The 15,324-nt window shown below is 33.1% G+C and overlaps 1 long non-coding RNA gene across 1 annotated transcript; it reads right to left on the bottom strand.

Moving 5' to 3' along the window:
- Positions 1-10,811: 10,811 nt before the first annotated feature.
- Positions 10,812-12,363, bottom strand: LOC144547587 (uncharacterized). Its single transcript, XR_013509111.1, has 4 exons — positions 12,180-12,363; positions 12,014-12,079; positions 11,250-11,464; positions 10,812-10,859 (listed from the first exon to the last, which is right to left on the bottom strand). It is a non-coding gene; the product is annotated as an uncharacterized LOC144547587 (long non-coding RNA).
- Positions 12,364-15,324: the final 2,961 nt, after the last annotated feature.

Raw genomic sequence — 15,324 nt, 5'->3', positions numbered from 1 at the left:
AAAATATATAACTGAATTTTTACAATAAATAGTTCAAAGCTTCTATTATACAAATTTAAGAGTATTTTGACCACTTCATACTTAAAATTGAGAATCAATACTAAATTTAAGAGTATTTTCGATGTCATTATTATATAGTTTGAAAGGATAAAGTGAGTTTGACTTGTAACAAACAAAAAGTTTGGAAGCATGTCCCTTTTTTTTTGTTTGCCGGAAAGGATTGTTTCTTTATGTGTGCACCGGCTCCGGCGATGTCTTTTTCTTCTTTTGAGTGTGTAGTGGATGTGTGATAAACAAAGCACCGACTTAGACGACCTATTCTTAATTTTTTTTTTATTCCGGTTTAATTGCCTGTATTAATTATATTGGACCATTGGTAATAGAAATTTGCAAATTGTATCCTTATTTTAAGAAATAAGGACAAATGGATAATATATAATCAAGGAGTTTGATAATTGTACCTCAAACAAAATTTCTGAACATGTTTCTTAAGTAGTTTAACAATTTTTTTTAATATTATATAACTTCTATTTTCAGCGCTAATATTCAAACATTTAAAGATCTGTTTATAACATTTTACAATGCTACTCGCAAGCATTTAAACCTCTATCTGCAAGTATTGAAATTCTAAATTCGTATAGTTTTAACTTCTAACTACTTTTGTCTTCAAGCTAAAAACGGAAATATTCCCTTCACCCATTTTTTCTTTATTTTTCTCTGATCATTCTCGTCCATTTTTCTGACGATCTGTGATGAATTTTGTGAATTTAAAAATACGAACATTTCTTACCCGATTTTCTTTTTCAAATGAGATATATGAAGAATAACTTTCGAGTTATATTTGTGTCGTAATTTTTTTATCACTTTATATCTCTGTGACTTTTAGTTTTTTTTTTATTTTGCTTCAAAATAATTGAAATCTCTGTTTACAAGCCTTTAAATCTTTCGTATAAACCTCATGTATAAGCGTATAAACCTCATTAATAATACTTTAAATCTATAGAATAAAGTGTATAAACTCATGTACAAAGAATTTAAACCTCAACAATAACACTTCAATGTGTATAAACCTCAACAATAACACTGCATGTACAAAGCTCGTGTACAAATCATATAACCCTCATGTACAAAGCCTTGAAAATTTTAATGATTGTAGACTGAGATTTAAAAACTTGAAAAATTTAAAGTGCTCATGAATTTTACTTAAAAAATAAAACAAATGACTTCAAAATTACTCAAAAGTATTTATTCATGTATCTTATTTGAAAGATAAAATCGAATATAAAACATTTGTATTTTTAGATTCATAAAATTCATAACGGGTCGTCAGGAAAATAGATTAGAATTATTAGAGAAAAAAAATAAAATATAGTGGGTGAAAAGAATTTTTTTTATTTTGGCTTGAAGACAAAAGTAGTTAATAGTTAAAATTATCTAAAAATGCTTTCAGATAAATGTTTAAATGCTTAGAGTAACATTTTAAAATGTTATAAACATAATTTTAAATATTTGGATATTAGCACTGAAAATAAAAATTAGACAACATTGAAAGAATTTTTCTGTTAAACTAATTGAGAGACGCGGTCGAATATGATAGCTCGGGAGATCATAACATTTCTCTATAATTAATCTGGATAACCATCGATAATATTGTCGTTCAAATAATGTGAGTCTTAATTTCTGTATATATATTTTTTTGTGACGGTATAGTTCTGCCGTCATGGACGGCTCGTGTACACCTTCTTGCTATGAAATACAACTTCGCTAACTTTCGGCATTGAATAGTAGACTTTTGCAATTAATTATTGTACTGTCCTAGTCGCGTTTATTGCTTATAGTTTCCCTTCATATGGCGTTAGAGATTAGCCTTGACATTACCGTGACATCACACCACAATAATGATACTCGTTCACATTAAATGCTACTCCAAATCAGAAACCTGCTGATTGTAGAAATAAACGCCAAGACTGGACGAGTCCAGTATTCACATGTTCGCTCAAAAATTTATGGGGTATCCAAAATATGAAAAGAGTAGACATCCACTTACTTGTTGTTGGTGACACTAGATTACATTTTATATTTTTTTAATTTTTTAAAATTCAAATAGTGAATATATTAAAATGTGTTTGCATATCAAATTTTTTATTTTTTTTTATTTTTTCACTATTTATTAAGTATTTTACAAAATCGTTGTTTTCAGACCATTGAATTTTTGTACCCATCTTAATAAATAGTAAACAAATTCAAAAAAATATAAAATTTGATCTGCAAGTACATTTTAATATATCCATCATGTTGAACAATTTGAATCAACTGTTTAGACTTTATAAATATAGGATGTAAGCCGGTATCACCAAAAAAGGGTGTAAGTGGATCCCTCATCTTTTAAATAAACATCACTTGAAAATATATAACTGCAATAAAAGCATGGGACTATCATGCTCAATAAATCTTGTGATTTTATTGTAGCCTTTTCTTCAAGAGGTGTTATTTTGAATTTATATATATTTTAATAACGAGTTTGGCAAGTATAACATTAGTGTCATTTCAATCTAAATAACACTATCTCCAAAACCTACCAGACATGCTTCAAACGATGAATTCAAACTGTTCAAACCGATATACTTGATGAGTGATGAGTTTACATGCAAAATTTATAATTTTTTTTATATTTGTTTAATGTCAAGTCAAGCGGTCAAATGTGAGGAATTTTTAAAGTTAATTTTAATGTATTCATTTTTCATTAATTTTTGACTGCTTGACTTGTTACTAAAATAATTCAAAATTTTATAAATTTTGTATGTAAACGCATCACTCACGAAGTAGATCAGTTTGAGCGGTTTGAATTTGTCGTTTGAGGTCTTCCAATAAAATTTTGAAAACCGATATCACAGGACACTAATATCATACTAGCCGGACTCTTTAAAACATAGTAAGAATATATTTTTAATTTATGATTTTCTCAACTCAACAATGGAGTTTTGCTTTTACAAAACAATGTTAAGACAAGTTGTAGGATGAAATATGTTATTCATTAATTTATGTTGCGGTAAAAATTTAGTTATTTCAAGCACAACATTTGCACTGAATTCACGTAATTTTTTTATATTATTATCTTGTAGTATTTATGTTTAGATTATTTTTCAAAAACTATCCATTGCTGTTTCTTTTTTTTTTAAGATAATATTTTCTTTTGTAATTTAATAATATATTTTAGTGTTATCTCTAAATATAAATATAAAGATAAATTATAAATCAATATAAGGTACGGAATTTTTTGATAATCCAAATAAGAAAACGCATAAGATATATGTTTATTTAATGAACTAATTTTGTAAGGAAATAAAGATAAAAAAAATTATGGATAAAGTTGTAGAATAAAACAATTAAAAATAATTAAATTATATGAAGATGGTCAACCAAAAAGATACATGTGTATTTCTATAAGAAATGATTACCTAGTAATTTCTTTCGGTTATAATTTTTAAATTTGGAAAAAATTGAAACATTCTCAATAAGTTTACGAAGATTTCACTGGACTTTTTAGTAATGAAAATAAAATAAATAATTAATGATAATTAATATAAAGAAAGTGTATCCTAAAAATGATATGGCATATAGAGAAGTTAGGCAAGGACAAATTTCTCCATACAAGTAATTTTTTTTAAATTATTGTGTTAGTATTATCACCTATAAATAGGATATCATAAATCAATAAAATTATATTTTTCTTTCAAATTTCTACATTTTTATTTTTATTTTTATCTTGCTTAGGTTATTTTGTGCAGCTTATTTTATACTACTTTTCTGGTTGAATACAAAAGCTATACCGACCGATAAACATAGGTAATTTTATTTCTATAACGGAAAAACTGATTAAATCTCCTATATTTGTCAACTCAACTTTAAGAGAAAAAAAATTAACCAAACTATATATACTACTATTGAATAACAAAATTAAATTATTGACTAAATGTGAAGTCGCACATTATGTGGGTTATATTTAGTTGATAATATGAGTTAGCGGAAGTATTTAATTTTTTAATTATTTCAATTCAGCAATTCATATACTATTTTCATTGAGCTAACCTTCAAATTGCGAGTCAGATAATGTCAAACCCACTTTCTGTGGAAAAAGACTCATAATAGAAATGATCAAACCGAAAAGCTGCAGTCAATTAAAACAGTATTATCATTAAATTTCAGTTTGCACTAAGTTGACTGTTGTCAACTGCGTCCAACTTTTTGCATTGAGTCGGACCTCTTGGTCGTCGATTAGATTGCTCACCGTCAGACTCACGTCCCGAGTGATCCACCATTAAATCATCTGAGTTATCTAACATGGCTCTGAAATAGGGTTAAATACAATAACATAGGAAATTAGAAATTTTAACACACAAATGAATATTTAGATGGTATAGGGTTTGCTGATAATGCTATGAAAAGCTCAATTACATGACGTTGATATTTTACAAGCAGCACTCTTTTATTTTTATTTACTATTTTTTTTTTTAAATCTTCAGGTGCCGCCAGGCAACGAGACAAATAAACCACAGGTCCCTCAGTTTGGGATGAGATATGGCTTGCAACAGACGCTGATATGGCTTGCATTTTGTTGTCTCATTGCTTACTTCGGTATGAATAGAGGCTATATAGAAACCTTAATTAATTGAGACTCGAGTACCGACATGTACCAGGCAATACATAGATAAGTACCCAACTCTGGATTGATAATACTCATCTAATTCTGAAGAAGCAAGGTTCATTTTTTTGCATTTTTAATTTAGGTGCTGTATAGGTACTGGTACGGTGGAGGTTCGGTACCAATACCAGGTTGTATAAATCCCTGCTAACTACTATCGGGTTTTCAAAAAAAAAAAAAAACTATTATTATTTTTTAAACAGTGTCAAAAAGACAATTCAAGTCAATATATCAATTTGCGAAAAGAAAAATACTACTAATAAATCATCTTTGATGAATTTGTGGCATAGAAACATTAGAGAATTAAAGTCACATTTATAGAGTAGAATTAGGTTGTTTTTAAGTTCATCAAATTTTTTTGTGAACTTAACTTCAAAATTTATCGGATGTGACAAATTCGACCGTTGAAATTCATTTATATAACTAGTGATGTATCTACATGTGAAAATTATAAGTTGTAAATCTAAATTTGTATATAGTGTCAAGTAGTAAAATAATGTTCAAATAATGAATACATTAAATTTAATTTATAAAGCTTTTAATTTTTACCGTTTGACTTTATACTAAATTAATTAAAAAAATTAAATTTTGCATTTGGATGCATCACTCGTAAGGTTGATGCATGGATTTCGACAGTTTGAATTTGTCATTTGAAACCAATCCGCAAAATTTTAGAGCTGAGTTCACAAAAAAATTTGATAAACTTAAAACTTCTACTCCACATATATAACTATATATATAACGAGCAAGTTTATCCAAATATTAATTTAACTATTGTAACAGACGAACAAAATTATAGCAACATCCAGATACAAAGTTGGATATTAACCACTGTATATGCATTTTCAAATTGCAAGTTTGCAGCCTCTCCTTTCAACATGTTATATATATATATATAGGATTTGGCTAATATGCTATGGGTAGCTAAGAGGCCTCCCGTGCTACGGCTCAATATTTGACTTTTCAAAATCCTAACGGTCGATCCGAACCATTCATCTTGTTCTCCATATTAATATGTGTTTGGAGACCAAATTTTACATTTTTTGAAAAATTTTTACAATTTTTTTAGATTTATTGAATATCGCTGTTTTTTATGGTCCAGATTTGTCTGAAAAACAGCGATTTTCAATAAATCTAAAAAAATAGTAAAAAATTTCCAAAAAATGTAAAATTTGGTCTCCAAACACATATTAATATGGAGAACAAGATGAACGGTTCGGATCGACCGTTAGGATTTTAAAAAGTTGAATATTGAGCCGTAGCACAGGAGACCTCTTAGCTACCCATAGCACCGTAGCCAAGTCCTATATATATATATATATATATATATATATATATAAATAGCAAGTAGTTTACCAACGCATCTCTAAAGTAATCTCTATTTGACTATTTGTCAGCAGAGAACCAGAGACTGCAAAGTTAACAATGTCCATGTATGGAGACTGTTGCGGTAATTATCCCCAAGATGCACCAATCCAATGTAGGGAGCCCCAAAGAAACTATGGGACTGCCTCCTCAAACTCTCCCCCTCCGGTGCCGCTTCTCGCCATAACTATCATCATAATCTTCTTCCTCGGCATGTTGACACTATTCGGTTTCTACAAGGAAGAGTCACATCAAAGCCGCTCTGAGTTCAGCCTTTACTTGATTCTCATCGTGTTGTTCCTCGTGTTGTAGTACATTGCTTGGCGCATGTTTTGGGACAGTTTCATTCTAGGGACTAGGCCATCAAATTGTTATAGTCCACAAATAAGTCAAGTGGTTGATGGTGTCAGTGGCAGCAGTGGCGGTTTATCAGTGATGATGGTGGTGGCCTTCTTGGCATTTTGACACTGACTCTGGTTTTCTGTTACCCAGTTCTCTCTGTCCCGGTTAACTTGTTAGCCACAGTTTTATAACTCAATTTTGTAACTCAGCTGAAATTTTATGTATAATTTGTTGAACTCTAATACTGGGACTCGTTTAATTTTGTTGCTTTGTGATGTATAAGAATAATTTTGCTGCCTTGACCGGCACGTTTAATTTTGTTAATGCAGAGGATACGTGTTCTTGGTATGTAAGGTTTTGTAAATAAACTTCTTTTTTAAGCTGTCGCACGTTGCATCTTTAAAATTTGAGAATTTGTAGCATGTAAATAGAATTTTATTAGAGGGAACTGGAGGAAAAGATAAGGAGCAAATCTCCAATTTGCAGGGAAAAAGAAAAGAAGAAAAAAGAAAAGAAAAAATTAAAGAGACTTGCAACGGAGGAGGAATTGAAGAAAAAGATAAGAGGACGGAATCGTTTGAAATCGATTTTTCCTGCTGCTGAGATCGAGCTCGTTGCAAGACCTCTCACCTCTTTGCTATAGCCCAAGCTAATGGATGGTACGGGTTAATGAAGCCCAATAAACCATGCTCTGGAACCGAACTTGTGAAACTGTGATGTCTATAATCTCGAACAGTAACGGGTACAATACCTTTATTTAATACTTTTTGATAATGACTCCAAATCCTCTCAGGTAACATAATATTTCTGTATAGATCCGGACCACCCGATCAGAATCTGGGTCAATTAGTCCGAGATGAAATGGACGGGCACCTTTAATATTCGTGCCGATTCTGATCACACGATCTGGATCTAAACAGAAATATTATATTACATGTGTATTCTCTGATACCTGCCGTTGGATTTTCTTGGATCTACTAAAGACTCGATTATTTTTTCAAATCAGTAGAATGGGGCACGGTCAAGATCTGACCGTCTTTTTGAATCGACCGCTTCGTCTCTATATAAACCCCAGAAGCAAAACCCAAACCGAAAAGCGGTCCTCTCTAATAAAATTAAACTCTCGCCACTCTAATGGCGGATAGAGAGAAGGCGGTGGAGAAAGTGATTAAAGAAGGATCGGGTGGAGATGGTGACAATAATGTCCCTATTTCCGCCATTGACACTGTAATGACGGATATAGAGGACAAGGCAGGGGAGAAACTGATTAAAGAAGGACCGGGTGGAGATGATAACAGTAATGTCCCTATCTCCGCCATTGACAGAGGCAAGAAGAAGGTAGAAGATAGTGATGCCGAGGAAAATGCAATGCCTTCTCAGATAAAGAAAGAAGAATCTTCGAAGGTAATCCCTTTAGATTTTACTTTTGGGGAGTTCAAGATTATCTTGCATCAAGACATTATCTTGGTAGATAGTTTCTATTGAGTATCAGCTAGTACCAGCTACTAAGTACTAACACAGTAACACGTACTGATCTGTTTAATTGAGCATACCTTCATTTTGAAATTTGTGTTTTGTTGTTGTCTTTTTTTTTTGTGGGTACGATAATGTGATTGAAAATGAGTGCAGATAAGATCACTACAGCCCTGTTCTCTGGCTAAATTTTTGGGTATAAGTATGTTGGTTTTCCAAAGTCCAAATCTTGTATTTTAAAAGCCAGATGGTGTTTAACAGTTTTCACGCACCACCTAGCTTTTTGGTGCCAAATCATTGAATGCGGAACTATTGGTTCAAATTTCATAAGGTTTTAATGAAGAACAGTGCGATCATTTTTGATTTGTGATTCGCTTGACAAATTATATCTATTGGTTCTGTTTCACACCATCTCAATTAGATTCTGCAGATTCCATCAAAAGAAAGGAGTTTTGTATGAAAAGTCCCCTTTTCTTTGCATTCTTGCATGCAACATTCAATGAATTGGGTAATGAATGTGACATCCATACATTCAGGTAAACAAAAATTTACTTGAAACTTTAGTTCTTCAAATTTTTTCATAGTACTTTCAAACTGACGACTCTATTTTGTTGTTGTTTGTTTACAGGTTTCCACCTGTTTATTTTACGAATCCATTGAGGTTTTTTAAGCAATCAAGTGGATGGATTCAATATAGTTTAAATCATAATGTGAAAGTGTTGGCAGTGTGCATCTCAATGCAGTACTCGCGGGAAATCATAGAGTTACTTTTCAACAATAACGAGCTAGAAGATCTTCAGGTTAACTTCTTTAAAAATGGTCCTGAAATTGAGACTTTATTTTTAAAGAAGTTACATCTCCCAAAGCTTAAGAGACTGTCTTTAATGAATCTTCACATTGATGATGCATCTCTTAACCTGATAAGTAATGGATGTCCAGTGCTAAAATTTTTTTCTTTAGAAGATTGTGAAATGGGTATTAATACTATCAGATCCAACACAATTAAGTGCCTATCTGTCAAAGGAGCGTCAAATGAACCCGATAGTTTTTTGCAAAAAATAATTACACCAAAGATGATGGACCTGACAATATCTGGAAACGGATTTCCAATGCGAGACCTTAAACTAGAAGCTACACCTCTCCTGCAAACTGCAAAATTAGATCTCCAATGTGATGTGTTGTCTACAGAACCGGACAATATCTTAACTGGTACAGGTCGTTTGCTTGATGGATTAACATCTGTTCAGAGCTTAGAGCTAACTGGAGCAGCAATTCCAGTAAGATTTTTTTTGTGACTTCCTTTAATTTTGTTTCTAAAGTCTTGTAATTTTACTTGACAATTTTCATATTTTTCTTTTTTATTTTAGTTTATTGTCAAAAGGGAGTTTCCAACACATCTTCGATTTATTCCAAAACGATGCAAAATGCGAAGTACTGGACCAGTTCTGAGTAATGTGAGGCATTTACTCATCGGACACTTCTGCCTAATATGTTATTTTTGTCAGCTGCTTCAGATGTTAGGTAGTTGTTCTAATATGACGAGATTGACTTTAGCTCCGTTGACTGTGAACGAGTTGTGCATGGTATGAGCTCCTTTATGTTTTTTACTTTACTATTTATTCTATTTCATAATTATCGGTGCTAATATATATATTTATTAAAAAAAGTGCAGCACCAAGATGAAGAGCTGGAGAACCTAAGAGGTCCTAATTGCCAATTTGAAAAATTAGAAACCATAGAGTTTCTTGATTGCACAGAAATATCAAGCTCCTTGTTAGTGAATGCTCTCAGGAAGCACAGTATAAATCGTTTACGCAATGTGGCCTTCAAATGGATTTGAGGTTAAAGATCCAAGAGCAGTACTTAATTCAAAAGTAATAATTGGGGGAATGCCCAACAAAATTACAGGAGAATTTTACTATTGCTATTTTTAGCAACTCCCAAATGGGGAATGTTTTTGGTTGTAATATACTTAGTATGTACTTTTATTTCTTTTTGCACATATATATATTTTTATTTTAGAATAAACTCTTTTCTTTTTTGCTCAAAATAAAATAAATTAGGGGTTAAGTAGTAAGTACCAGTATCATCAGATTGCGTGACCTGCAATTTTGCAGCATGTCTTAGATTTTTTTGCATGCATAGGTCATAGCACTGACAGAGAAAGAGAAAGAGTTATCAGGTTGGATAACTGTCTATCAAATAGTTTCATAAAGAAAAAATAACACACCTGAAAATCACCAATACAAGGGTATCTCCAGCCCAATTTTTGGGGAAAGGAAGGATATCTCAACTCCCCAGATGCACCCATTCCAATTTCAACAGCAGATATTGTGCCTTCCTTGAACAGTACATCAAACTCCGTGCAGAAATTCCTCATGAAATCAAAACATACCTGGGAGATTTAGTGCATCATGAAACCCTAAACCCTAAACCCTATCTTGATTTAGAGCCTAGATAGAAATGAAAAAAATTACCAGAAAGCTGCTTCAGGTAAATTTGGTGCCCAATTTTATAGTATAAACTAATATTATAACTAAAAGAACAAAAAAAATAAAAAGAAAAGAGAGAAAAGTCCCAAAAGATTTTGAAACAGTTTCCTTTTTGTAGTATCCATAACTAAACATAACTGTTGAAACTCAAATGATCAAAAGAATTCATATATTTTGTACCTTAATTTGTAAAGTTTGCTTTTGCCATACAATTGTTAATGGGCAATTTGCCCATGACCTTCAAAGAAACTATGTGAAATGTTTTGAGCTACTTTTATTGAAAATGCAGATAAGAGTTGTATAGCCCTATTGAGAAAAAAAATATTACCTCAAGGCCAGTGCAACTGTTTAATGCACGCTCCCAATCTATACCCCAGGAAAAGCACTCAGTGTTTCTCCTTCCCTCACAATCAGTGAACAATATATCTGGATTCTCTTGACCCATTTAAGTGGTTTCCCCCATACTCATGAAACGCCAGTACAACCTATAGAGAATTAAATTCATCACTGATCCATGCTGGCCAGTATGAAATGGTACAGCACTCGGGACTAGTGCTGCTACCATTACTCAGTGATACACGGAGAAGAAAATACCACTTCACAAAGGTAAACACGGTCAGGACCAGGATCAACTGGTCTACAGTTAGCATTTACACTAATATTTTTTCTCTCTTAAATAAAGGAGGAGGAGGGTTGTGATAGGCGTGGCGAGCCAACATAAAATACAACCTCTTTATGGAAAGGAAACCCTCCCGAATTGTGACTCCAGTTGAGTTTCATTTCTAACCTACCCCAACTTGTTTGAGACTAAATGCTTGGTTGTTGTTGTTGTAAATAAAGCAGAAAATTTGTTATCTGGAAGGAAGAGAAAAAACCTGAAAATTCAGGTGGAATTCCTTCAAAATAATAAAAATTAAGGTCATTATAGCCAGACCAGTCATACTTGTGTGGAGCCCACCCTTCAACAATGACCCACTAGCAGTATACAACCACACCATCCACATTCAATGCTTTTAAATGCCTCAGTTCTTGTTTTACAGCTTCTGGGTCTATTAAGTATTAACTCGCAGTACTTGTTTATTATTCCCATCTATTCAAATTAAGAAAAGATAATAAAAGGAAAATAAGCATTTTGAAAAAAATGGTGGTCAATTGACCCAATTTGTCCTTAATTCCTCCACCCCTGCCTATATATGGATGATTGTATATGTGAATTTACCTATAAAGAAAAATAATAAAAATAGGATAACCAATCATCCTGATAGTATTAAGATTATGAAATCCAAAATAGCCGCCCCAATCAGCTAAAGCTTTAAGAGCATGGTTGACTAACATAATACCAAAGCCACAAGGTCCAGAGTTTTGAATCATGGCTTGCCACTTTCCATTTTTTATTTATTAATTTGTGTGTGCGTGTGTGTGTGTGTGTGTATGTGTTTGAGGGGAGGGGGCTGGGCTAAAGTTTCTATCAAGAAGAATATTATAAGATTTTAAGATTTTAAGTAAACAGCCTGCTCCATCAGCTTAAGCTTCTAGACAAAAGTTGGGTTAACAGGCTGCTTTTAGAATTGGTATAAAAATCCTTGCTTCCCACAGAGCTAAAATATTGTAAGCAATAAGAGATTTGAGATGGGTTCACAGGAAGTGTTGCAAAGATGGGGATGTATTGACCTCCTGCGAAATTATCTTCATTAAGTGTTGATATCTGCATCAAATAAAAAATGTAAAATAATTTGGATTCTTAACTTAGATGGTACAAAAAATAACTGTGGTCCATAGATGGATTTCTGTACCAGATGCTGTACCTCTTTGGTCAAGACTGGTAGAGTAATCCTTCACTCACCTGATCCTGCCTAACACAATCAAGTGAGTCCATGGTGGGACCTGCATTCCCATATTTCATCCGTTTTTGCATCTCAACCTGCTACAACCGAGCCAAGAGAGGCTGGAGATAATCCATCGTCTACTGGCATAAGAGGTGTCTGAACATCTAAAGGTGTCTTGATAACAGCACAACTTGTAAAAATATTTCTTCAGAAAAAATAAATTTGTGAACTACATTGGCAAAGGCTGTGTAATGGAAATTATTCATGTTTTAGATGAAAAGAAAATAAGTGCCGGGCACGATACTAAGTTTTTGTCCTTGCAATGTCAATCGTCAGTAGTAAAATAGTAAATGCAAAATTAATAATCAGTCCAGAAATGACTTCCTTGAATCGTCAACCGTCAAACTTATATTTTTTTTTCTCTGCAGAAATTCATAAGAACTTATTTGACGTCAACCATCGAATCTATTATAGTATTTTAGTATTATGGTATTACTGTATTATGGTACATGCCAGTATTAGTGTCTAATTGAATTATACTGTTATTTTAATTAATTGTGCAAAATTATATATTTTTCAGATATATTCAAAGATCAATCCAGTATTTGAGTTGGTGTACTTGACAATGCATTACTGGGGTCATTTTGGTTAATGATTAGTGCACACTTAGATATAGTGTCATTTGGATTTCTTGTATTTTGTTTTTTATTTGCAACTTAATGTTAAGGCGGGAGATGGTTAGTGAGAAAGATCAGAGGCGACTTGATGGACCGTATGGAACTGGCATCTCAACTAACTCTAACCAGGCTGTGGTGCACCACTCCCAACCTTAGTAGTGAAACTTAAGGGATTTTGAAGCATGTAGTTCTCTAGGAACCTTGCCTGGTGGGCCCTTGGGTGGATCTACACTTGTCCGGATGGTAGGCGAAAGTAACACGAATCACAGTCCTCCACCTCCCTAAGACACCCTTTTTAATTCAACAAAGATAAAGATAGGATCTTAAAAAAGCAAAGGAACTGTGTAAAGGCTTCCATCTCAGATTTTTATATGCAGTTCTATGGAGATGCCACGGGAAGGGCGATATCAAGACCAGCAGCTCAAGTTTCATACTTTCATTAGCTGGCAGTTTGCATAGGCGTTATTGTGATTTGTGAATGTGACACTGGATCAAACATTTTATTCTTTTCTTATATGATAGGATATTGCTAGAGGTGTGATTAGTGTGGAAAAGCAACAGACCTAGCAGTCTTTCTCTTATTAACTTTTTAATTGTTAATTATGTAACATAATTTAAGAAGATTGTTCACATAGCCTTTATTTTAAATTTTTTTTTCTGTGTGTTCTTTTATATGTATGGAGAGAGAGAGAGAGAGCATTTCCAAAAAGAGGGAGATTTGGGTTTGTGTTGTTCATCGTGGAGAGAAGTGAGAGATCTCACTGAATTGAAATTCATGGATGTAGAGTCGGTGAAATTAAAATGAATTGAAATTACAACTGCAAAGGCTTTCACCAATATAGTATATTAGAGATGCTTATATGCACTTACAGTGAATCAAACTACACGTGTTGAATCAAAATTATATATCAGACCAAACTATAGGATTCAATGTAAAGTTTGATTCAAAACTATGAGTGAGGCTATGGTAATCAAATTGAGACAAGTGCCATCTGTAATCAAATAAAATTTGATTCCAATTAGATTATTTTTAGCATCTATTAACCAAGTGCCATCTGTAATCAATTTAATCAAAAAAACATGAGTGGGAAAAATACTAAATCCAACCTCGTTGGGTGCCTTCATAAATCAAATAATCTAACAAAAAAAAAATAATCAAGCACTCCATCATGGACACAGAGAGACAGAGAGAGTGGAGAAAATGGAGTTACGAAGGGGGAACACTGAAGTCACGAGGGAGAGACTTTTTCCAGTTTTCGCGCTGGTTTAGAGGGAGATGGGGTGACAACTGAAGGGAGAAAGGTAGAGGAAGGATTTTTGCGCTGGAGAGAAATAAGAAACGGACCATTTCAAACTTCAACGGAGTCAGCGAGGGACAGACTTTTTCCAGTTTTCGCGCTGGTTGAGAGGGAGACAGGGTGACGACTCAAGGGAGAAAGATAGAGGAAGGGTTTTTGCGATGGAGAGACAAATAAGAAACGGACCATTTCAAACTTCAACGGAGTCAGCTCCGTTAATGCTTGATCCAACGAAGTTCACAGCACAAATTTTCACGAAAATCCAAGAGCTGAGATTTCGTATTACATCTAAGACCGTAATATGTGTATTACTATAGGCTCACTCGATATTACTTCATTCCAAACAGTGTTATAAATCTCATTCAAAATAGTGGTATAAACAATGTCAGACAAGGACACCGAGTCCGCATCGTCTGCATTTACTCAAAAAAGTATCTTTTGAGTTAATACATATGGGCCGTTCGATTGTAAACGGAGTCCATCCGGCTCCGGTCTAAAACATAGAAGGGTCTTTAATATCAGTGCGGATTTAATTCACACGAATCGTAAAGGTTATTTAACAGTCCAGATGCATTAACTGAAAAGATTCTTTTTTGAGTTAATGCAGAGAATACGAATTTCAAGGACACCACCCTTGGCATGATAACGTCATGCTCGTTTTATTTACCCTTGCCATGACAGTGACACGCTAATATTATTTATAATTTATATTCTGTGATTTGTCATGTAAAGAAGGCCATGCCCATATCAGCTTTTTGTTCAATAGCATAATTTTAATTTTTTCAGTTTTTTCACAAGGCATTATTCATAAATAAAAGATGCAGCGTTTAGACCTTGGTGTATATTTGATTTTCAAGCCAACTCTAGAAACAATTATAGTTTTCTTGAATGAAACATTGCGCAAGTCAGAATCTATTTACTCAACTCAATAGTAAAGCAAAAACCGCAACTTTTAAACACATGTTCAAAACATTTTTGCATCTATAGAATAAAATGTTTTATGTGCAAACACCCCAAACAACTCCAATATTGCCCAAATGCGTCCAAAGAACAACCAAAAAGTTCAGCATTTAAATACTGAATTTCTTAAATTACAACTACACTGTAAAATTTTGCAATATTAGGGCGTGTTCGGCCAGATCACTATTC

The sequence above is a fragment of the Carex rostrata genome, chromosome 31 (genome assembly GCF_964058835.1).
Source record: "Carex rostrata chromosome 31, lpCarRost1.2, whole genome shotgun sequence".
NCBI lineage: Eukaryota > Viridiplantae > Streptophyta > Magnoliopsida > Poales > Cyperaceae > Carex > Carex rostrata.
This window is presented reverse-complemented; position numbering and strand designations above follow the sequence as displayed.